The sequence below is a fragment of the Macaca fascicularis genome, chromosome 6 (genome assembly GCF_037993035.2).
Source record: "Macaca fascicularis isolate 582-1 chromosome 6, T2T-MFA8v1.1".
Classification (NCBI taxonomy): Eukaryota; Metazoa; Chordata; class Mammalia; order Primates; family Cercopithecidae; genus Macaca; species Macaca fascicularis.
The window spans coordinates 34,111,713-34,134,656 of record NC_088380.1 but is presented as its reverse complement, the minus strand read 5'-3'; the positions used below and the strand labels follow the sequence as shown (position 1 = coordinate 34,134,656).

Sequence of the window (22,944 nt, the reverse complement as noted above, 5' to 3'; positions counted from 1 at the left end):
CCTGGAATTCTGGTGCCAGGGTCTGACCTCACTGATGTGGACTCGCTGCCTTGACCCACAAAACCTCCATTCCATGCTGACTCCCAGCCCTGCTCCACACTCTCTGAACTAGCTGGCCTTCCTTGACCTGACCTCTGTCCTGCCTCATTTTTTTTTTTTTTTTTGGTTTTCTTTTTCCACGTATACATATACATATATTTTTTTCTGTAAAATGTCCCAGTTCTTCCAGAACTTATAAACATGATTTATACCAAGGGGTAGATGGGAAAGTGGACAGCGGCAGGGCAGACTGACCAGGGATGGGGAAATCCTCTCACTGCCCCCTTGAAGCAAGGCCAGGCCCTTTGGAGGATGGGGACTCCAATACATTCCTCCCTGAGGTTGTCCGGCTGCCTCTACCCCTCTTTCTCAGAATCCTGTGTGCCACTCAATTCCGGAATCCCTTCCAGGACTGACCCCAGGCCCACTGGACATGCTGCCCCTGGTACTCAGAATCCAGAAGCGCCAGTCGGTTCCAGAATCCCCTTCTCAGCTGCTGGGGTGGTTGGGTCCCTCCTTTCTGCTGTCCACCTGACCCCAGAGGAGGGGAGGGGAGCCCAGGTCTACCCTCTGTGGCAGGAAGAGGGTGGAGGTAGAATCTGAAGGAGGATAGGGTATGGAAGGGTCAGGAGGGCTTAGCCGATGGTGAAGCCAAAGCCACACCATAACTTGTTCTTGCAGTGATTCAGGAAGGCCCCGAGGGCCAGTATCAGAGGCAGGGGTGGGAGCTTCTCCAGCGTGGCACCCAGGATCCAGTTGCTTTCCACAGACCCTTTGAAGAGGAGGTTGATCTTCGGCAGGTCCAGCTTTTACCCAAAGGAGACATTGGTGTCCTGCAGCCTTGTACTGGCCTCAAACTCCACATCCACCTATAGCTGGTCACTGGGTTTGTGGTATTATGTCCAACCCAACGTTACCGTTGCCAACCAGTTGTTCGATGTGTATTTCCCAGTTAGAGACTTGACAGTGCCCTCCTCCCCAGGCCGTCGGTGGTAGACCCGCTCTCTGCCCAGGGCCAGGCAAGGCGTTATGCTCTGTAGGTAGTGGGTTATGAGGATTCCTGAACCCATCAGGACGTCTGGGTTCCCCAGGGTGACATCCACTATGAAGTCAGAACCCTGGTACTCCCCATCCACCTGCCAGTTCACAAACTTCGACTGCTAGGTCTGGATGGCCATATTGGACCTGAGGCTGGGGCCCAGCTGGTGAATGACCTGAGCATTGAGGCCGCCACTGTTGTCCATGTCACCCACCAGTACAGGGAATGCCTCTGTGGGACTCAGCTGCTTTGTTCCCATATACATGACACCAAAGTGGTAGTTGGACTCCCTGATTGTGCTGAGGGTTACTGTGTGGTTCACCTGAAAATGCTTACTCAACCCTTTGTTCACTGTGAACTTGACACCTTCCATCTACAGCTCCTTGAACTTCCGGTGGCACTCCTCCAATGTGCAGGGCTTGGGCAGGCAGCCGCAGGCCCCTTCCTCGGCACCCTCTGAGGCACTGGCGGTTGCAGTCCCGGGTGTCCGTTCCGAACCTCCACCCACACTGGTCCTGGCGCCCAGGCCGCCTCCCAGCGGCTGCAACCTGAAGCCCGGATGCTAGGACGGAGGTGGCCGCAGCCCCACGAGGGCGGGCAGAGGTGGTGGCGGCTGCCCTGCAGGCAGCGAGCTGGCTACCAACATGTTCCCCATGGTCACCTACGAGGGGAGAGGTCAGAGGGCGAAGGTCGGGGCCCGCGCGCCCCAGACTCAGCCCCAGCAAACTCCCGCAGCTCAGGGCCCGGGTTCTCACTGGCGGCGGCGCCTGCTCCCGGCCTGTCCTGCCTCATTTAGGTACCTGCTGTGGTTACTTCCACCTGGGCTGGCTGACTTGGCCCTAGATTCGCACATTCCGGCCTGACACAGTCTTGTCTTAATATGACGTGTCCATTGCTTTCCTTAGCCTCTTTTCTGGTGCAAAATTGAATACCATCACATACATTTCCTTATATAAAAGATTGAAACATCGTTATTGTCTATGTCTCCTGTCTGTATATTTTTTAAATATTTTCTATTTTTTCTTATTTCTATCAGAAATAAAATCTTAGGCAAAATAAACATTTTATACCTTTTTTTTTATTATTTTATTCATTCATCCATTCACTTAATGATTCAAGCTTACATACCTTCCACATACCTGGGATATTTCCCCAACTAAAGCTTCCATCCCTCTTCACACCTGTCACGCCTCTCCATTGACAGTGGAGTCTATTTCCTTTTTCTTTGAATCAGAGCTGGCCTATGGTTGCTCTGACCCACAGAATGTGGGAAAAGAGGCCCCCTGCTGATCCCCGGCCTGGGCTTAAGAAACCTGGCAGTTTCCAGTTTGCTCTCCATGGCCATAAGCCACTGTATTAAAAAAATGCAGTATGCTGTTGGAGAAAAGGCGGCAACTAAGGCAGCAGCTATGTGAGTCAGACATGTCTAGCCCCAGTTAAGGCGTCCCAGCCAACACCATGTGGAACAGACATCAGCATGCCCTACCCAGTCCTGCCCACGTGGCAGCATCCCACTAACAAGGATCTGGGTTTTGTTGTTTTCAACCACTAAGTCTTGGGGTAGTTTGTAATGGAGCAATAAGTAGCATACATTAAAAACATGAAACTTTGAAACAAGTAAATATGAAACTTGTAAATTAACACAAAAAAATATATCCGGGGAATAAGAGTCAACTTCTGGGTCTACCGTCTACTCTCAGGACTGAATCATGTTTAATTGGATCCAAAGAAAGTTATTGGTTTTAAAAAAGCAGAGGACTCAGCATCCAGCTTACAGGAAATTAATAAGAAAGCGATTAGTGAAAATTGGAAACAGGTAGGTAGAGAATAATGATTCCAGAAATTAGAGTAACCCAGTGGTTTTCAATCTTGCCAATAAACCAGAATCATCTGAGGCCTTTTTGAAAGTGCAGATTTCTGGGTCCCATGCTTTAAGATCCTGACTTAAATAATCTGGGGTGGGATCCAGAATAGCATTCTGAAATACTGCTGGGGTTTAGAAGGGACTGTGAAGAATTAAAATAAGCCTGCAGCTGAAAGGGCAATGGCTAGTAAATAATGTATTATGTATTTCAAATAGGAAAAAGAGGATTTTAAGGTCTCATGACAAAGAAATGATAAATACTTGAAGTGATGGATGTGCTAATTACCTTGATTTGATCATTCTGGCACTGGTTTCCAGTTTCTTGTTCCCTGTTGGCCTGGGGCCCCAGCTTTTTGTCTTTCAACCGTCCTGGATTTCTGGTGCCAGGATCTGACCTCACTGATGTGGACTTCCTGCCTTGACTCACAAAACCTCCATTCTACACGGACTGCCTGCTCTGCACTCTCAGAAGTGGCCTTCCTGGACCCGACCTCTGTCTCGCCTTTACTTAGGTACCTACTGTGGATACTTCCTTCCAGGGAGTATATATTTATGACGTACATCAGATTGTACACCATAAATACACACAATTATTATTTGTCAATTAAAAATCAAACTTTTTTAAAATAAAAAATTGGGTTTGTTAATTTGTTGTTGTTGTTGTTGTTTAGAGACAGGATATCTGTTGCCCAGTCTGAAATGCAGTGGTGCAATCATAGCTCACTGTTACCTCAAACTCCAGGGCTCAAGTGATCCTCCTGCTTCAGCCTCCAGAATAGCTGGGACTACAAGTGTGCACTTGCGCAGCTAATATTTTATTTTTATAGAGAGGGGGTCTCCTTACGTTGACCTCCCAAAGTGCTGGCATTACTGCTGTGAGCCACCATGCCTGGCCCCTAAAAATGTGTTTCAAACTTCCAAATATACGGCTTGTTGCTTGTTTGTTTGATTTTCTATCTAAATTGCATTGTTATCTGAGAATGCAATCTGCAATCGGGCTAGGGTTAGAAATTTGGGCTAGGGCTTTATCTGTAATTTCTGTTGCATAACAAAAAATAAATATTTTATAATATAAAAAGCTTATATAAGGTAATGAGAAAAATATGCTTTTCTTAACATGAGAAAAGGATAGGAACTAGTAGTTATGGCCTCAAACTAGCCTAGAAACATTAAAAAAATCCAAATTAAAAACAATACACTGTTTTATCGACAAAATTAGCTAATGTTTATAAAATTCTAACACAGGAGAACATTGTGTTAGAATAGCCAAAATACCAAAGAATAAGAATTCACAAATAGAATAGAATTATCAGCTAATACCATATTTCAGAAAAGCAATTGGGCCCTATATATCAAAGAATGTTTAAAATGTGTATGCTCTTTGACTCAGTAGTTTCATTTTCAACACTTATTCTCTCAAAATAATAAATACCAACAAGAGATACATATATAATACCTGTGTTGGGGTAGAAATGGAATACTAAAGTTATAAAAAGGAGGAGGAAGTATATACTTCCCAAAAGGCTAATATCATAAATGAGAGTGATGTCAATTCTATCCGTGCCAACCTAGAAAAGAGTGATACAATGTGTTGCATAACGCTTGGAATGGGAAGTAAAGAAATCAATTTTTTAGAATGAGTTTAAAATAAACTCATCATGTGGTGCCTTATATAGGACACACTGTAGGTCATTTTAATCAATAACCTGAATGGTTTTACAGCAAATCTGATCCTCACATTGTCTAAAAATTAAACTAAATAATGAGTAGGAGAGGACCAAGTTAATGTCACATAAATATATAGCTTTATTGTAATTAATGTAATATAAAGATCTCACAATTCAACACAAAGTAAATGAATAACATATTCCCTAAGACAATCTGGACTAAACATCATTTTCCTCTGCTTAGCTGTTGAAAGTAGTGAAATAATCGATAATTCAAGGTTATTTTCCAACTAGAAAATTTTTGGAGCAGTTATCATCCATTTTGTCACTCAGCTGTAGAAAAAGTCCAGCAATGTTCCTGCGGAGTGGTGGATTCTGAACGGGGTAATTTCCTGATGCACCTGCCAGAATGAATTAGCTACCTATTGCACAGCCAGGCACCTGCACGCCATGATCTGTTGCATGGAGCTATTTAAATTCTGGTGAATGTGAAGGAAGCCAAATTATTTCCCCCAAGATATTGAGGGTTGTTAAGTTAAACACACTGAATGAACTTAGGGAAATGCTCTGCCCCAGCCTCTGTTTGCCCAGTGGCAGGACATCAACCCTTCCTGACTGGAGACAGCACTGGCTCATCGGCCCAGAGCAGGTACCAGCAGGTACCAGAGGAATCTGGGAACAGATTTTACTATCTTCCCACATTTCCCCACTATTATTTTATTTATTTATTTATTTATTATTTATTTATTTGAGACAGAGTCTCACTCTGTCACCCAGGCTGGAGTGCAGCGGCACAATCTCGGCTCACTGCAACCTCTGCCTACCTGGTTCAAGCAATTCTCCTGCCTCAGCCTCCTGAGTAGCTAGGACTACAGGTGTGTGCCACCACACCCAGCTAATTTTTTGTATTTTTAGTAGAGATGGGGTTTCACTATGTTGGCCAGGCTAGTCTCAAACTCCTGAGCTCAGGTGGTCCAGCCGGTTCAGCCTCCTAAAGTGCTGGGATTACAGGCATGAGCCACTGCCGCCCAGCCCCTACCCTTTAAAAGACTAGAACTGAGCCAAGCACAGTGGCTCATACCTGTAATCCCAGCACTTTAGGAGGCTGAGGCTGGGAGATCCCTTGAGGCCATGAGTAGGAAACCACCTGGGCAACACAGAAAGACTCTGTCTATAAAAATTTAAAAAGTAACCAGATGTGGTGGTGCACACCCATAGTCCTAGTTACTTGGGAGACGGAAGTGGAAGGATTGCTTGGGCCTGGGTGATGGAAACGTCAGTGAGCCATGATTGCCACCACACTCTAGCCTGGGTAATATAATGAGGCCCTCTCTCTGACACAAACACAAAAAAAAAGAAAAAGAAAAAGAAAAAGAAAAGGCTAGGCTGGGTATGCTGGCTCACGCCTGTAATCCCAGCACTTTGGGAGGCCAAGGTGGATGGATCATGAGGTCAAGAGATCGATACCATCCTAGCCAACATGGTGAAACTCCATCTCTACTAAAATTACAAAAATTAGCTGGTCAAGGTGGCGTACACCTGTAGTCCCAGCTACTTGGGAGGCTGAGGCAGAAGAATCACTTGAATGCGGGAGGCAGAGGTTGCAGTGAGCCGAGATCGCACCGCTGCACTCCAGCTTGACAAGAGAACAAGACTCCGTCTCAAAAAAAAAAAAAAAAAAACAGGCTAGAACTGCTCTCTCCTTTGTTTTGTCACTATGTGGGATTTATGGCTCTTTGTTAAAATACCATTTAAGCAAAGCCTCTAAGCCACTTTCTTGAGAGAGAACTACTGTTGAACTGAGGCCTCTCCCCCATGTTGAATACAGCACGGGTTAACAAACTTGTGCTTGTTTTTCTCTTGTTAACCTTATTTTGTTTTCAGGAGAGCGTTTCAACTAAAAACCTAAGAAGAGAAAGAAAAGAAATTATGTTTTCTCACCTACAAATACCTAGGGGGGGCAGTAATTGACACTTGAGCCATTCTTTCTGGCAGAAGCTAAATAGTAGGAACATTTGCTTATAGAGACATTAATACATACTAAACTTTATCATAGCCAGGTGAGGTGGCACACACCTATAATCCCAGCTATTTGGGAACCTGAGGTGAGAGAATCGCTGGATCCCAGGAGTTCAAGGCTAGCCTGGGCACTATTTCGCGGTCCCCATCTCAAAAAAATAAAACAAATTAAATAAATAAAACCCTATCATAAGCATATAAAGACATACTTGTGACTTACTTTGGCAAACAGGTTTGGATTCCAGTTACCAAAAAGTGGCCTCCCATTAAAGAAGCGTAAGTTAAAGAATAGGTTAGATAAAACATATATTTACGTTTTATAACCCTAGAGACTGATGTTGGATCTCACCACATTTTCTTGGCTCCCTTGAATTTTGAAAGGGCATCAAAAAAAGGATATTGAAAGGCTTTAAGATTTAGGGGTCTCTACTAAGCCCTGTAAAAGTTAAAGTAAGGATTGTCCAACGAGTGACCAGGTTCTACCTGGTTAGCAGGGTGTAGTGTTATGATATGTATGATATAGACGCATGCATACATATAAATACATACCTATGTATACAGACACAGATATATATACACACACACGTACATATATACATGTGTATATATATTGTTTTTTCGTCCCCAGCTCATAACTCCCACAACCCTTGTACACAGTCTTTTGTTATCATGTTCGGTATGTTAGGTCTCAGGAAACAGAATCTCTCTGACCTTCTCTTGCTCCAGCCTTTCTGAATGTGGGTCTCAAGACCAGCCCCAGAGAGGGTCCCACCCTGTAACTGGGAGAAGAAATGCCGACTCAAGAAGCTTCCATAAAACCCAAGAGAACTGGGCCGGGGAACTTCCCAATGGCTGAACACAAGGAGAGTGGTGCACCCAGGGAGGACAGGGAAGCTCAGCGCCCTTCTCCTACACCTCACCCTACACATCTCTTCACTTGGATTTTCTGTAGTATCCTTTATAATAAACCAGTAAACCTCAGTGTTTCCCTGAGTTCTGTGTGCTGCTCCAGCAAATTAATCGAACTCAAAGAGGGGATCATGGGAGCCCCAACTTGACATAGTTGGTCAGAAGTTCCAGAGGCCCAGATTTGTGACTGGTGGGAAAGAGGGGGCAGTCTTGTGGGACGGAGCTCTCAACCTGTGGGATCTGATGTTGTCGCTAGGTAGACGGGTCCAAATTGAATTAGAAGACAACCAACTGGTATGTGCTGCCTGCTGTGTGGGGAAAACTCCTACGCATTTGGTCACAGAAGTCTTCTGTGTTGATTGTGATGGTGGTGAAAGAGCAGAGGAAAAACATGATTTGGGAGAGTTTTTCCAAAACACAGGGCAATGGCATTTTTCCTTTTTTCAGTGGGAGGGACTACCCTCAAACTCAATTTCACACTGGTGACCCCCAACATTTTCAAGTTCTGGACCACTGTCACCTGTGCTCACATTGCTTAGTGTTAAGGCACATTTGTCCCTTAGCCACACAAGATCTTCTTACACTTACTGCTTAAAACAAGAAAGCAACAGAGGTTATTGTCCCTCTGCTAGTAAACAGTCCAGTGTGTCCAGGCACATCCCAGCCCAAGCCAGACTCTCTACAAATTCTGGAAACTGAAAGACCGTATGGACAGACTGAGAGACACCCGTTAACCTGCTCAAAAGTGGTGCATCCTTGGGTCTAGCCCAAGCCCATTGTGGGATAAGGCCTTACAAGCCTGGCCCACATCTGAATTTAGTCTATAAAATCAAAAGTGGATTAGATGTCAGGGAATGTTCTAACAGTCATTGTTCTTGCCCCATTAACTGGTCTTTAAACACAAAACACAAAACAACCCTCTGCTCCATAGCTATTGACTGGGGGCAGATAAATCTTCATAGTCTCTAATACATTCTCCTGTAGATGGCTATTAATTCACGTCTTTCGTTAGTCAATCTCCCCATCTCCCTTTTTGGGGAATGGGAGTTGATTATTTTGTAGCTCTCGTAGTTGCTGTTTATAAAACTTTGGTCAGTTGCATTGTCTTAAATACTTGCTTGATTTGGATGCATCTCTTTTATCAATTTATTTATACTGATTTTTAAATGGGCATAAAATTCAAAAGGTACAAAACAATGTAATATAAAACTTTCTTTCTTATTCTATTCTCCCAAATAAGTACCCTGTTCTGATCTCCAGAGGTAGCCATCATTACGAGACTTCTCATGTAATCTTCCTAAGATGTTCCATGCATATAAGTTGATTTTTTAAACAAACAAAAATAGCGTAGCATAGACATATTTCTGCATCTTGATTCCTTTTATTCAACAATATATTTTGGCAATTATTTCTTATTAGTACAAACTTGCTTCATTCATTTTTAAAGTTGCATAACATTTCATTCCATGATTTTACTATTATTTATTTCATCACTCCACATTGGTGAATGTTTAGTTTGTTTCCTTTACAATTATAAATCAAGCTAACATTAACATCTTCATATATTTGTTTTTGCCTCCACTAGTGAGAGAGTATGCATGTATTTCATTTTAATGGCTAATTTTAATAGCTGTTGCCAGATTGTCCCCTGGAGAGGGCTGTAGTAATTTCCTGTCCCATTTCCTGTTTCTCTACACAATTACCAACAAAGTGTATTATCCAACACTTTGATAATCATTTTAATCTGTGTGAATCTGACTGGTAAAACATATTTTATCTTTATAGTTCTAATGAAAAATTAACTCCTTCTTTCCTATTTTGTGCCTTTTATATAATTTCTCTCTGTGTTGTATTAGCTACTACCTCCAGAAAAATGTCGAATAATTACAGTAACCATGGATATTCTTGTCTTGTCCCTAACTTTAAAATGAAGAAGTTTTATATTTCCCATTAAGTAGCTCTTGGATTGAGCTACAGATATTTTGCCAGTCTCAGAGACTGTTTCCAGGGAACACTGTCTAAGACACGAGCCTGTGAACCACTATGTGATAGGTATTTTCCATTTGTTCCTCCAGGCCTCCACTCTCCCTCCTGACTTTCTGCCTCCGGAGGCTGACTTGTGTGAATTACATGAACTGCTGTTCCTCCCTCCCTTGGATCCTTTGTGGTGGCACTCTTTTGACTACACCCAACAGAAATCCAACGGGAACTGAAGTTATGTGCCCGGTTGGGTTTAGTATGTGACATTTGACTTTCTGTTGGGTTTAGTCAAAAGAGTGCCACCACAAAGGATTCAAGGGAGGGAGGAAAATAAGGCTGGGTAGTGTTGAAGTCAAAATAAAAATATGCAAACAAATCTCTGAAATTCAACATTTATTTCAAGAAGAAGGAATTGCAATTCAGAGCATACATGCAGACCAGGTGTTCTTCAGAACATCTGAAGAACAGGGAAGGTCAGAAGTTTTATAAAAAGGAGAAATGTTACATATTGACCACTGAGAAAGTTCATTGGCACTAGTAAGGTTCTGGAGAGCTGGGAAACTCTGATTTGTGAGCAACACCAATGTGCAAAATTAGTCTTAGAGTTGCACATGTTATCTCAGCAACTATAGATGAAACTGGTTTCAGGTTACAATAGGTAGTTTCAGCAACTGGACTTGCAGAGAATTACATTATTGGAGTAATATTGTGTGTCTTGAGTGTTTTCCCCACAAGCTTCTCCACCCTGTTTTTGTTTGGTACTACAACAGTGACTCGATTCATATAATCATATAACCATAATATGTTCATTTTTCAATGCACATGGCAGGTCAATAGCCAGACACTGAGATGCATCAGAGAAAGAGATTCAATCACAAGGCTGGTGAACGAGGAGACAGGAGGAAATCTCAAATCCGTCTCCCTATGGAGTTTGGGGCTAGGGTTTTTTTGTTTTTTGTTTTTTGTTTTTGAGACGGAGTCTCATTCTGTCACCCAGCCTCTAGTGCAGTGGCACGACCTTGGCTCACTGCAACCTCTGTCTGTCGGGTTCAAGTGATTCTCCTGCCTCAGCCTCCCAAGTAACTGGAATTACAGGCATGTGCCACCATGCCAAACTAATTTTTTTGTAGTTTTAGTAGAGACAGGGTTTCACCACGTTTGCCAGGCTTGTCTTGAACTCCTGATCCCAAATGATCCACCCACCTCAGCCTCCCACAGTGCTGGGATTACAGGTGTGAGCCACTGTGCCTGGCTTGGGGCTAAGGTTTTTAAAGGTTTTAGAGTAGGACAAAGTATGGAGATCACTGATTGGTTGAAGAGTGCAGTATGGAGTCACAGGACAGAGAGGTGAAGAAACTGTATTCTCATCCGGATTTCATTTCTCTGGTTGGTGTCAGCTATTTTGCTGGAATTCAGGATTTGAAAAACATCTTAAATAATCCTTACACAAAAGTCTTATGATTCTAACATCAGAAATCCTATCTATAGGAAGAACAGGCATGGAAATGGTCAACATCTAATGCTATGTGACTTTTGGTTACAAGGAAATGGGCCAAAGTGCAGCCCAATTAATGCTTAATCTTAACTATATTTCTGTACAGAATTCTTGTTAACCTGATGAAGATGGCTTTAGTCAACTTTCACAATAGTTGCTCCACTGGTGCAGGTTGAATGTGTTATTTCATTGTTTGTAGGTCAATGCTGCTCTCCAACTGGCCTGTTCAACATGACTCTATCCTTCCATATACTGGTAGTATCTTTCTTCTTCTGTCCCTTCAAACCTAGAGATGGTGAAAACTCTGTTGCTACTATCATTTGTGGTTCTCTTGCACCAGCCATACCTTTTTAACTAGTCCTTCTTGTAAATAAATCCCCCTCAAATCACTCAAGGTCTAATTATGCCATCTCTTTCTTTTTGAGACCAGAACTAATTAATGTACACTCATTAGGTACAAGTGAAACCACTTTTGTAAAGGTTATGACAGTAAGAGAAGTCTAGCATGGCCAACTCTATCTTGCTTTCAGCTTCACAGGCTAGCTGTCCTCACTCATTCCTGGGCATAGGTCAAGCTAACCATGGGAAAAATTCAGTTTATAGTTTAACTTTGAAGCAAGGATAATTATAGTCCCTCCCTTAAACTAACCTCCCTCCTTGCTCAAGGACCAAAGCTGCCTTTGTTAAACAAATGAAAGATCACAAGATTAGGATAATGGAAGGGGCCTGAATTCTGCTAAAATGTAAGCATAGTTCCTATAATTCCTTACTGTTCAAGAGTCATGTGGTCAGAGGTCACAAGATTTGTGAATTCCCCAATTGCTCCTATAGATAATATCACTATCATAGAACTTAAGATTGGTGTTTTGAGATGTTTTGCAGACTTTTGCATTCTGTCAACTGATTGACTCTACCTAGACCCAGGACTTATGACTCAATCAGAATTGTGGCCCCTACCTAGAGGCAGACTCATTGTACAAGAACTGTTTTCCACACCCTTATGATTTTATCTCCAACCAATCAGCAGCACTCATTCCCTAGACCCTTGATCACCAAATTATCCATAAAATCTCTAGTTCTCAGGGAGACTAATTTGAGTAATAATTCCAGTACTTCTGCTTGGCTAGCTCTTCATTAATTTATTAAGCTCTTTCTCTACTTCAATACCACAGTCTCAGTGAATCGTTTTTGTCTATGCAGAGAGCAGGAAGAACCCATTGGGTGATTGCATAGAAAGCAAGATGAATTCTCCCATTGCTTCCTGTCTATACTGAATAAGTTTTAGCCAGGACAAAGGAAGAGGATTAAGGAAATACTAATGGTGATATCTACTGATACTAGCCAGGCATTGTCAAATAAAAACTAAATCTGCACTTAGATAAGGAAAAATTCTATTTTAAAAGATTTTTTCAAGAAGTAGAGCTGAGAAGAAAGAAGGGATTTTGCAATACAAGGAGGGAGACTACTGCAACAGGGAGAAGTCTTCAACAAGATCTGCAAATTCAACAGTTAGGCAAAATGGTAGGCCAAGCATGGTGGCTCATGCCTGTAGTCCCAGCACTTTGGGAGGCCAAGATGGGAGGATTGCTTGAGGAGTTCAAGACCAACCTGGGCAATATAGTGAGATCCTATCTACACACAAAAAAAATAATAATTACCTGGGTGTGGTGGTACATGCTGTAGTCCCAGCTAACTGAGCTAACTGTGGGGCTGAGGTGGGGAGGATTGCTTGAGTCTGGGAGGTCAAGTGCAGTAAGGTATGATTGTACCACTGAACTCCAGCCTGGGGGACAGAGTCAGACCCTCGGCTAGAAGGAATCTGGGGTAGGACAGAGAAATGAAAGAGTGAGATGGCTAATCTGATAGTAGTAGGTCAGAGACTGCTTGCCCCTGGAGCCAGCCTATTTTCAGGAGGGGCTGTTAAGAAGGAGTTGTATGCTAACTCAGGTTGAGGATGGGTCAAATTTTGGGATTTAGGGAAAGGAGATAATCTTTTTTTTTTTTTTTTTTTTTTTTTTTTTTTTGAGATGGAGTCTTGCTCTGTCGCCCAGGCTGGAGTGCAGTGGCCGGATCTCAGCTCACTGCAAGCTCTGCCTCCCGGGTTCACGCCATTCTCCTGCCTCAGCCTCCCGAGTAGCTGGGACTACAGGCGCCCGCCACCTCGCCCGGCTAGTTTTTTGTATTTTTTAGTAGAGACGGGGTTTCACCGTGTTAGCCAGGATAGTCTCGATCTCCTGACCTCGTGATCCACCCGTCTCGGCCTCCCAAAGTGCTGGGATTACAGGCTTGAGCCACCGCGCCCGGCCAAGGAGATAATCTTAACCAAAGTTTGATTAACAAGCACTTTATTCAGATTTAGATTCCATGGGCACAAGCAGTTCATCTAGTCAGTTACGAGGCAGAGAATAGGAATTTAGAGGATCTTTGTCTGGCCTTGTCAAAGGTGAAGGAAACCAAATATTTCACCTGAAAATATTTCTCCTGGGTATGATGAATATTTTAAATTAAAGGCCCTTAAAGATCAACAGAGATCTAGACGAGTCTTTTTCCCCTATGTACATAAAGACCCCACAGATCCACTAAGGAGAACAATTATTTTTCTTTTCTCTCCCTGTTACCTCATTACCCACTGGGGGAAAAAAAATGATGAAGATGCAGAGTAAAAAGGAAAAAAAAAAAAGAGAGAGAGAGAAAGCATGATTGAAGACCTGATGAATGTAACCACCCTGAATGCACCCTTTCACAAGATAGTATCTTCTTTTAGGCTCATTGAATTCCCAAAGAGAAACATTTACAAGTTAATCTCTGTTCCCTCATCCATTCACTCTCCCTGGTAATCATTTATTCCTTCTCCCAGAATTACCATATTCCTCAGTTCCCCCTCCCCTCTGAAATAAGGGTATGTAAGCTTCTGTACCCCACTGGGGAGTTCCGGTAATCACTCTGTGATTCTCTCCCCCTCGTCTCTGTACACAGTAATAAATTTGTATGCCTTTTTTCTTAATCTGACTTTGGTCAGTTTTCCCTTGGCCCTACAAAGGTAAAAAAGCGAGGCAACTGTGCATCCTATCTAAGTCATATGGGAAAGTATGGTTCTTGGCAATAAAGCAATATTGGGAACACAGATAGTGGGGGATATCTTTAACCATGGCTGTTTTCCAGGATCACAGGGCCCAGGTAAAATTCAACATTGTCAGCGCTTACCTTAGAGTTTTATTTATTTATTTATTTTTAATTACCTTTTATTTTTAGAGATGGGGGCCTCATCATGTTACCCAGGCTGCTCTCAAACTCCTAGACTCAGTGATCTTCCTGCCTTGGCTTCCCAAATTGCTGGGATTACAGGTGTGACCACCACACCCAGACAATCTAAGAGTTTTCAGTGGTGATCTTGGTAGTGGCAGAAGGCAGTCAAATGCCTAGGCAGATGGAAGCGGGTCCCTGGTGAAACCTGACCTTCAAGCTGAAGACAGTTTAAAGTCTGAAACCAGGCCGGGCGCGGTGGCTCACGCCTGTAATCCCAGCACTTTGGGAGGCCGAGGCAGGCGGATCACAAGGTCAGGAGATCGAGACCACGGTGAAACCCCGTCTCTACTAAAAAATACAAAAAATTAGCCGGGCGCGGTTGTGGGCGCCTGTAGTCCCAGCTACTCGGGAGGCTGAGGCAGGAGAATGGCGTGAACCCGGGAGGCGGAGCTTGCAGTGAGCCGAGATCGCGCCACTGCACTCCAGCCTGGGCGACAGAGCGAGACTCCGTCTCAAAAAAAAAAATAAATAAATAAATAAATAAAGTCTGAAACCAAGCTATGGGTCAGAGATAAATCCACGGACTGGATTGAGAATCTGTCTTCCCATTTGGGGCACTTTCCTCTGATTGATCCCCACCCTTCACTTATTTTACATATACCTACCCTTCCCTAATTGTTTTTTGTTTTGTTTTGTTTTGTTTTGTTTTGTTTGCACTGCCATGCCCATCTTTGAGTGGTGCCTTTTTTTTTTTTTTTAAATCCTTTTTTGCATACTCACAAGCCAGTCAGTATGCACTCTCCCATTCTGAGCCACACTGGGAAACTACCTGCCTTCAGGTGGGGGACCACCCGGGTCCTTGAGTCGGCTCTCCACTGAGAGCTGTTCCATGACTCAATAAAACTCTTCTCTGCCCTTCTCACACTCTGGTTGTCTGCATAACCTCATTCTTCTTGGATGCAGGACAAAAACTTGGGACCTGACAAACAGCAGTGACAAAGGAGCTACTGTAACACTGTAACTCTCCACCCTCTGCTGGTGTCCAGCAACTGCCCCATGCAACGGGAAGCAGTGGCAGGGCCAGGCCAGCCCCAGAGCCGCCAGCCAGAGTGGGGCAGCAGGACTGAATGAGCTATAGTACAAATAGGCTGAAACACTCCCCATTCGCCGTGCTGTGAGTAGCAGGAAGGAAAGAAGAGCTACAACCCTTTTGCATACCTAGACTTCGGGGCTCCCCGAGCCAAAATTGTAGCATGCTGTAACACCCACTTTGGGGCTTCAGGGTTGCTGACATCTCCAAGTTTTTTGGGCACCACCACGTTCCCCTCATCCAGATGCTGGCACCCAAAGTAGAAGTAGGTCCCGGCATGTCCAGCCCAACTGCAGGCTCAGAGCAGATCCCATGGTGAGTGAGGAATCAGGGCTGGAGAACAAGCCAAGTGCAGCCCACTGAGTCGAGTAGGCGGGGTACCTCCAGCAGCAAGCCCAGAGCCCAGCAAGGCCCAGGCAAGGGTGTCACTGGCTGTGGAGGTCCCTGGCTGGCAAAGCAGCACCGAAAATTCCTGCATCGATCTTATTTAATTCTTTCCCCATATCTACTTGTAAGTACAGTAGAGTGAGTAAGGGAGTGCTAACAAGACAAACATGGGCAGGTCATTTAATGGTATTTTCCTCTAGTAAAAGGGGATTAATAACAGTTCTGGCCTCAGGATTGTTGTGAGAGCTCTAAAACTTCATACACACAAAGTGCTTAAAACAGACCTGGGATGTACTAAGTATTCAATAAATGATCCCAGGAGAATAATCTTTATTTTTCCCAATTTACAAATGAAGGCCCTGAGGCATAAGGAGGGTAAATAATTTACCCAAGTAAAGATTAAAACTCACCCAGATTATAGGCTTTTATCTACAGTCTTCCCTCCTGCACTTCCCGAACGGGGAGAAATAAATGGATAAATAGAAGCTAGGCATGGTGGCTTGCACCTGTAATTCCAGCTACTCAGGAGGCTGAGGTGGGAGAATCTTGAGTGCAAGAGTTTGAGGCCAGCCTAAGCAATACAGTGAGACCCCATCTATTAAAAATAAAAGTGGGCAGATAAAATGGAAGAAATGTTGGACAAAGCCTTGATAGGTTTTCCAGAGTTACTGCATACAAAAAAAAAAAAAAAAAAAAGGAATCTTTTTTGTTTTTTTTGTTTTTTCTTTTTTATACAGGGTCTGGCTGTGTCACCCAGGCTGAAGTGCGATGTCCTGATCTGGGCTCACTGCAAACTCTGCCTCCTGGGCTCAAGCAATCCTCCCACCTCAGCCTCCTGAGTAGGTGATACCACAGACATGTGCAACCACACCCAGCTAATTTTTGTGTTTTTGATAGAAATGGGGATTATCCATGTTGCCCAGGCTGGTCTCAAACTCCTGAGCTGAAGCAATTCACCTCCTTGGCTTCCCAGTGTTGGGATTACAGGCATGAACCACCACACTGAGCCCAAATCACTTTTTTTATTTTTCTCAAAACTTAAAGATTCTTGAGGAAGTCAGAGTAAGAGAACATTCTTATTTCCATCAACCTGAAATAATCAAAAGGATCAGAATTCAGTTTTAATGAGTTTATTTGAGTAAAAAGCTGGAAATTACCATCCAGGAAACACGGACTCCAGAGAAATGGGGTCAATGCTCTGAAGTTATGATCTTGCTTATATAGGCAGAACACAAAGAAATTTACTGGGATTATAACATTTTCTAAACAAGCCTGGCTTATAAACTATAACAATTTAATTAGTTACAATGTGTTTTCTGTACAGCCTGTTTTGTTTTCTTTACAGCTTGTTTACATTTTCTTTCCAACTGAAAGAGTGTATTTGACGTTCTATCCCAGACAGTGTGTTAGGAAGTCTGTGTGACACAGTGAAGAGAAAAACTGGGGAATTAGTAGGCACAATGCTCAGAAAATGGTTAGTAAATGACTCTTTGGGAATGTGAAGGGTGGAACTGCACAGAAACAAAGATTGTCTTATTATGCAGATAAGGTACCCCAGGCAATCTCTAGGAGCTTCACTCAGAAGAATAGATGAAAAGTCTGTCTGGGAGTAATGAGGACTCCCAGTCTCTTCTTTCCTCTGGGTGGTTGATCTTGCCTGGTTATTTGATGAGATTTTTAGGGAGGGGTCTTAAGACAATTGAATGTCATTTGGAAAGAGGCTTTCTTAGTCAGATAAGGAAATTCCAGAGAGAATCTCCACCTGCACTTGAGAGGGGGACCAGGGAAGGTTAGAGGGGCTTTGATTATAAGGCAGCTCCTAAGGCTTCTTAGCAAGTCAGAGAGCCAGTCTTTGAGGTATTGCTTTCTGAGCCCCAACAAAGCTTATATGTCATTCAAGAGTATGCAGCAATTTTTTACAGCCTGAACAACAACAAAATCTTGTTTAGGGAGAGGTATTTTATCACTAACATTTTCCAAATTGCTGGTGTATGGTTGGTTTTTATTATGGTTTTAAAATTCTTCATGGAAAATGTACCTAATTATTGCCTGCACCAGGAGCAGACCATTTCCACTGCCTCACTCTTAACTGGCATATGGTCAAATACACAAAGGTCCTTCTTTTAGAATGATACATGTTGAAGTATTTAAGCATGAAGTTTCACAATGTCTACAACTTAATCTCCAATGGCTAAGACATACACACACACACACACCCCCCCACACACAGAGCGCATAGAAATTGATAGGTAAAATACAGACACTTCTCACCATACGATGAGACTGCGTCCCAATAAACCCACCCTAAATCAAAAATGCATTTAATGTACAGTCCTTTCAACATCATAGCTTACCCTAGCCTACCCTAAACACTTATATTAGCCTATGGTCAGGCAAAATAATCTAACACAAAGCCTATTTTAAAATAAAGTGTTATTCATTTATTAGAATTGCAGAGTACAAAATAAATATGAAAAATAATATTAAATAAAGTATTGCTGGGTGCAGTGGCTCTCATGCCTGTTATCCCAGCTACTCAGGAGGCTGAGGCAGGAGGACGACTTGAGTCCAGGAGTTCAAGGCTGCCATGCACCATGATTGTGCCACTGCACTCCAGCCTGGATGACAGAGCACAGTTCTAATAGAACTTCAAGACCAGGCCTGATATTATGTCCTGCAGAAATGCCTCTCCAGGGAACAGAGGTAGAGAAATTGTAGGTTCAGTATTTTAAATGGGCACCTGTAATCCAACTCCCAAACCTCACCCTCTTCAAAGTGTACATATAAGTAAGTTGAGAGTCTACCGTAAATTGAGATAGTCACATTACTTACTGCTCTCAGTAACGTCTGCCTCACTATGGAGCCAAGTTAGATTAGGAGAGTTTTACTGGAAGGAAATCAGAGAGCACACCCACACACACACACCCACATACACACACAGCCCTCACGCTCATCTTGGTTTTCTTTTACCTCTCTGCCTTTGGCAGGAAGAGTTTGAATAACACCTCCTGTTTTTTCGTTTTTGTTGTTTTGTTTGTTTGTTTGTTTTTAGACAGTCTCGTTCTGTCCTCAGGCTGGAGTGCAGTGGCATGATCTTGGCTCACTGCAACCTCCATCTCCCAGGTTCAAACGATTCTCATGTCTCAGCCACCCGAGTAGCTGGGATTACAGGCATGCACCACCATGCCCAGCTAATTTTTTTGGCATTTTTAGTAGAGACAGAGTGTTGCCGTGTTGGCCAGGCTGGTCTCAAACTCTTGGCCTCAAGTGATCCACCCACCTCGGCCTCCCAAACTGCTGGCAATTACAGGAGTGAGCCACTGGGCCCAGCCACACCTCCTGTTTTTAACCCAGACTGCTTTTGATGAGACAATTCAGGAAATCGTATATTTATCTCTTTGTCTGCTTTATCATAAGGGGGATAAATAAAGTCCTGAAGGTTTTATTTAAGTCCTAAGAATAAAATAGTCTTGAAAATATTTTATCTTTCCATTAAATCTATTACTTAAAAGAAAACACTTTCTAGAAATAAAGACTTATTAAGAGTCAAGTTGCCCTTCTAAATGACATATGCAGGAGGCTGGAGAGCTGGGTCAAGGATCTCTTTCAACTGCATTTGATCAGTTACTTTCTTTGTTCTGCTAGCTACAAGTAATTGTCCATACTAGCCATTTGGTTAGAATGTCTTCACAGAACAAATGGCAATCTTTTGCATATTCTTTTCCTTATGTTCTGTTTGAAGACTATAATCAATTCTAAGCAACAACGACCTTTGTAAATTCAGGTCTCCCCTCAACCCCTGAGCTAGGGCTGGGACCCTCCCTTCTGATTCTTTGAATTTGCTGGTACCTTCCATTAGTCCTGAATGACATAAACCATTACAGCCCACCTCAATTCTATCCCATGCCCTAATCTACTTCATCTCTTTTGCCCCAGACTAGTTTTCACAGCTTCCTGTTCATTTGTTCATTCCACCCTGGGTCTCTAAGGAGAAGAAAGAAATCTACCTGATCTTACCTCTTTCCCTCTACAACATGCTATGAACAGGGGCCTTGGCGTCCCAAAACCTGTGTGCAAAATTTTAACACTTATTAGTTACTTCACAGTATAATAATAATACTGTCCTCGTAGAGTTATTGTGAGGGTTAAATTAGTTAATACATGTAAAGCATGTAAAATAGTGCTATTCAAAGGATATTCTTTGAATCTATACCATCCAAAAATTGCTTGCTACTAGCCTGCAACCAGATAGGTATAAAAGTATAGAATGTTTACAAATGAACTAATCAAATCTTCATTGGATTGATAAATTTATAAATCAAAAAAAAAGTTCATTGGGGGCATTAAAAGCTTTAAATGTTGATATATACAGCATTTATTCAAAGTGTATATAAAGGGCTGGGCATGGTGGCTCACACCTGTAATCTCAGCATTTTGAGAGGCCGAGGTGCGAGGATTACTTGAGGTCAGGAGTTCGAAACCAGGCTGGCCAACATGGTGAAACCCCGTCTGTACTAAAAATACAAATAATTAGCTGGGCATGGTGGTGCATGCCTGTAGTCCTAGCTACTCAGGAGGCTGAGGCAAGAGAATCGCTTGAACCTAGGAGGTAGAGGTTATAGTGAGCTGAGATTGAGCAACTGTACTGCAGCCAGGGCAACAGAGCAAGACTCTGTCGCAAAACAAAACACAAAAACAAAAAAACAAAGTGTACATAAAGGCCCTTAAAATGGGGAATCATTATTTAACTCATAACTTTTTGTGAAGTTATGATTGTTAAATAATATGCAGATGTTTTTAGTATAATAATTTTCTATATTAAACACTTTACATCCACTTTCAACGTACAACATATACAAGTTTTGTAGTTGTTTTTCTTTTTTTCTATGTCGTTTTCTAGGAATTAAGTTTTTTTTACTTTTTTATTTGTTAAATATTTATTGAAGTGTTTGTAGTAATTTATAACCAATCACTAATTTATACAGTGATTTCAATTTTAAGGCTTTTTTTAAAAATGTTCATTGGTCACTGTAAAAGCTCATAGGAAGTAACTTTTAATGTACTTTGCAGAAATATTGATCTGTGGCAAACTGGAAATTCAAGAAAAAAGTTAATCACTTACCAGAGAGTTTGAGAAGCACTGACTTATTACAGAGCTCTGCCTGGCACATTGTAATATGAAACACATTAAAAAGTGCTAGCCAAATAAGAAGTGTTCAGTGAATACTTGCTATTACTACTTTCATTTGATAGATGAAGAACCGTAGGCAGAGAGGAGTTGAAGAACTTACCCATGTCCGGTGTCCATGATCCTGGTCCACTGAGGCACACTGCACTGGACTAGAAATACCTGCCTGCCTACCCCGGACAAAATGACAAAAGGAGTTTTCTTTATTGAGACAGGGGGCCCTGCAGAAAATCAAAAGCCAAAAAGCAGAAGCCAAACACATATTTCAGAGTGTCCCAAGGTGTTGATGTTGCCATCAAGAGCCGGATGAAATAGAATTGCCCAGAAAGCACCTGCAGGTGCATTGCCCAAGCAATAGTCACAACCCTAAGTAATAACCACCCAGAAGTTGGCATTGGAGACCGACAAGGCACCTAGCAACCCAGCAGAAAAGAAACATTATCCAGAAGCCAGGAGATCTACTGGGGACCCCAGCTTCCCCACAAAACAAAAGGTCAAATAAGCTATATCCTTTCCGGATTCTACACACTCTTAGAGAAACAACAAAAGAAAAGCTGTACTTTTGGCTAACAGAAATTGAACCCCACTAAAAGGGAATAAACTTCGGTTGTGTTAGAGATGTCGTTAATTGTCTCCTCGTATCCCCTAAGGGAAAGGGCTCAAGAGAAAGTTCCAGTTACAGAGGAAAAATCTCCTTTTCATTGTACCTCTGAGTTGTGAGATGAGTTGAGTTTTTCTGTCACTACAGTCACATTGGGAGAAAACTAGAGGATGAATTAAGGAACCTGTGAATCTCACGCTTCATGATTCATTTTTTCCAACTCCTTCCCTCCAAGCCCCTGTGAGAGCAGAGTTTGCAGTGCCTCATGTCTGCTGGCCTTGGAGCAAAGTGTCAATCAACGTGTCCCAGCCCATTAACCAAACTTGAGGACAAGGGAAGTTAAGTGCCGCAGCCCACAGGGGAGCATGTAAGTGGATTTAGATTCCCCAGGGAGCATAACACCTTAAGGACTGTGCCTGCAACGGCTGGGGAGACAATGAGACAGGCGGGCAGTGATTCTTCGAGAGACTAATGAGGCTTTTCCTGGCAGAAGCACGTCTCTGCCTACACTGCACTAATGCAGCATTAATGGAGAAAGGAGAGGAAATGCGAGCATTTTCTTCTGCGGAGGACAGATCTTGTGTTACGTCTTTTTGTTTCCTTGATTTATTATAAGGTTTTTAACCTTTTTTATGAGTTAAGTAAATTTTAGTATTACATGTTATATATCTGTATATTTGAAAGATAAATGTAATAACAGCTTTAATGTTTACACCTGTAAAATAAAAGAAAACATTTCTAAAAACCCAATTAATTCCTTAACAGTTTTAAAAGTAAGAGGCTTTTGTAAAGTTTCCCTACATTGTTTGTAGTGGTTACATGACTGTATATGTTCCTCAAAACTCATTGAACTAGGCCAGGGGCAGTGGCTCACGCCTGTAATCCCAGCATTTTGGGAGGCCGAGGAGGGCAGATCAACTGAGGTCAGGAGTTCGAGACCAGCCTGGCCAACATGGTGAAACCCTGTCTCTACTAAAAATACAAAAACTACCTGGGTGTGGTGGCAGGTGCCTGTAATCCCAGCTACTCTGGAGGCTGAGGCATGAGAATCACATGAACCTGGGAGGCAGAGGTTGCAGTGAGCCAAGATCTCACCAAGCTACCGCACTCCAACCTGGGCAACAGGGTGAGATTCTTTCTCAAAAAAAAAAAAAAAAGATATCACTACACACCTATTTACACACCTATTAAAATGGCAAAAACAAACAAACAAACTAAAACCTCACTGAACTATATATATGTTCAAAAAGCCTGAATTCTCAGCATGTTAATTATTCTTCCATTTGAAAAAATATATTAATTTATTAAATCCCAAAAGCAGTTTTAAGGAAACATGTGAATATTATAACAGACTTTTTGGAAATAACTTCAAACCTACGGAAAATTTTCAAGAATAGTAGAAAAAACCTTATTTTTTTCC

General features: G+C 42.5%; 1 pseudogene; it reads right to left on the bottom strand.

Moving 5' to 3' along the window:
• Positions 1 to 674: 674 nt before the first annotated feature.
• LOC102126004 (mitochondrial import receptor subunit TOM40 homolog pseudogene) lies at positions 675 to 1,733 on the bottom strand (annotated as a pseudogene).
• Positions 1,734 to 22,944: the final 21,211 nt, after the last annotated feature.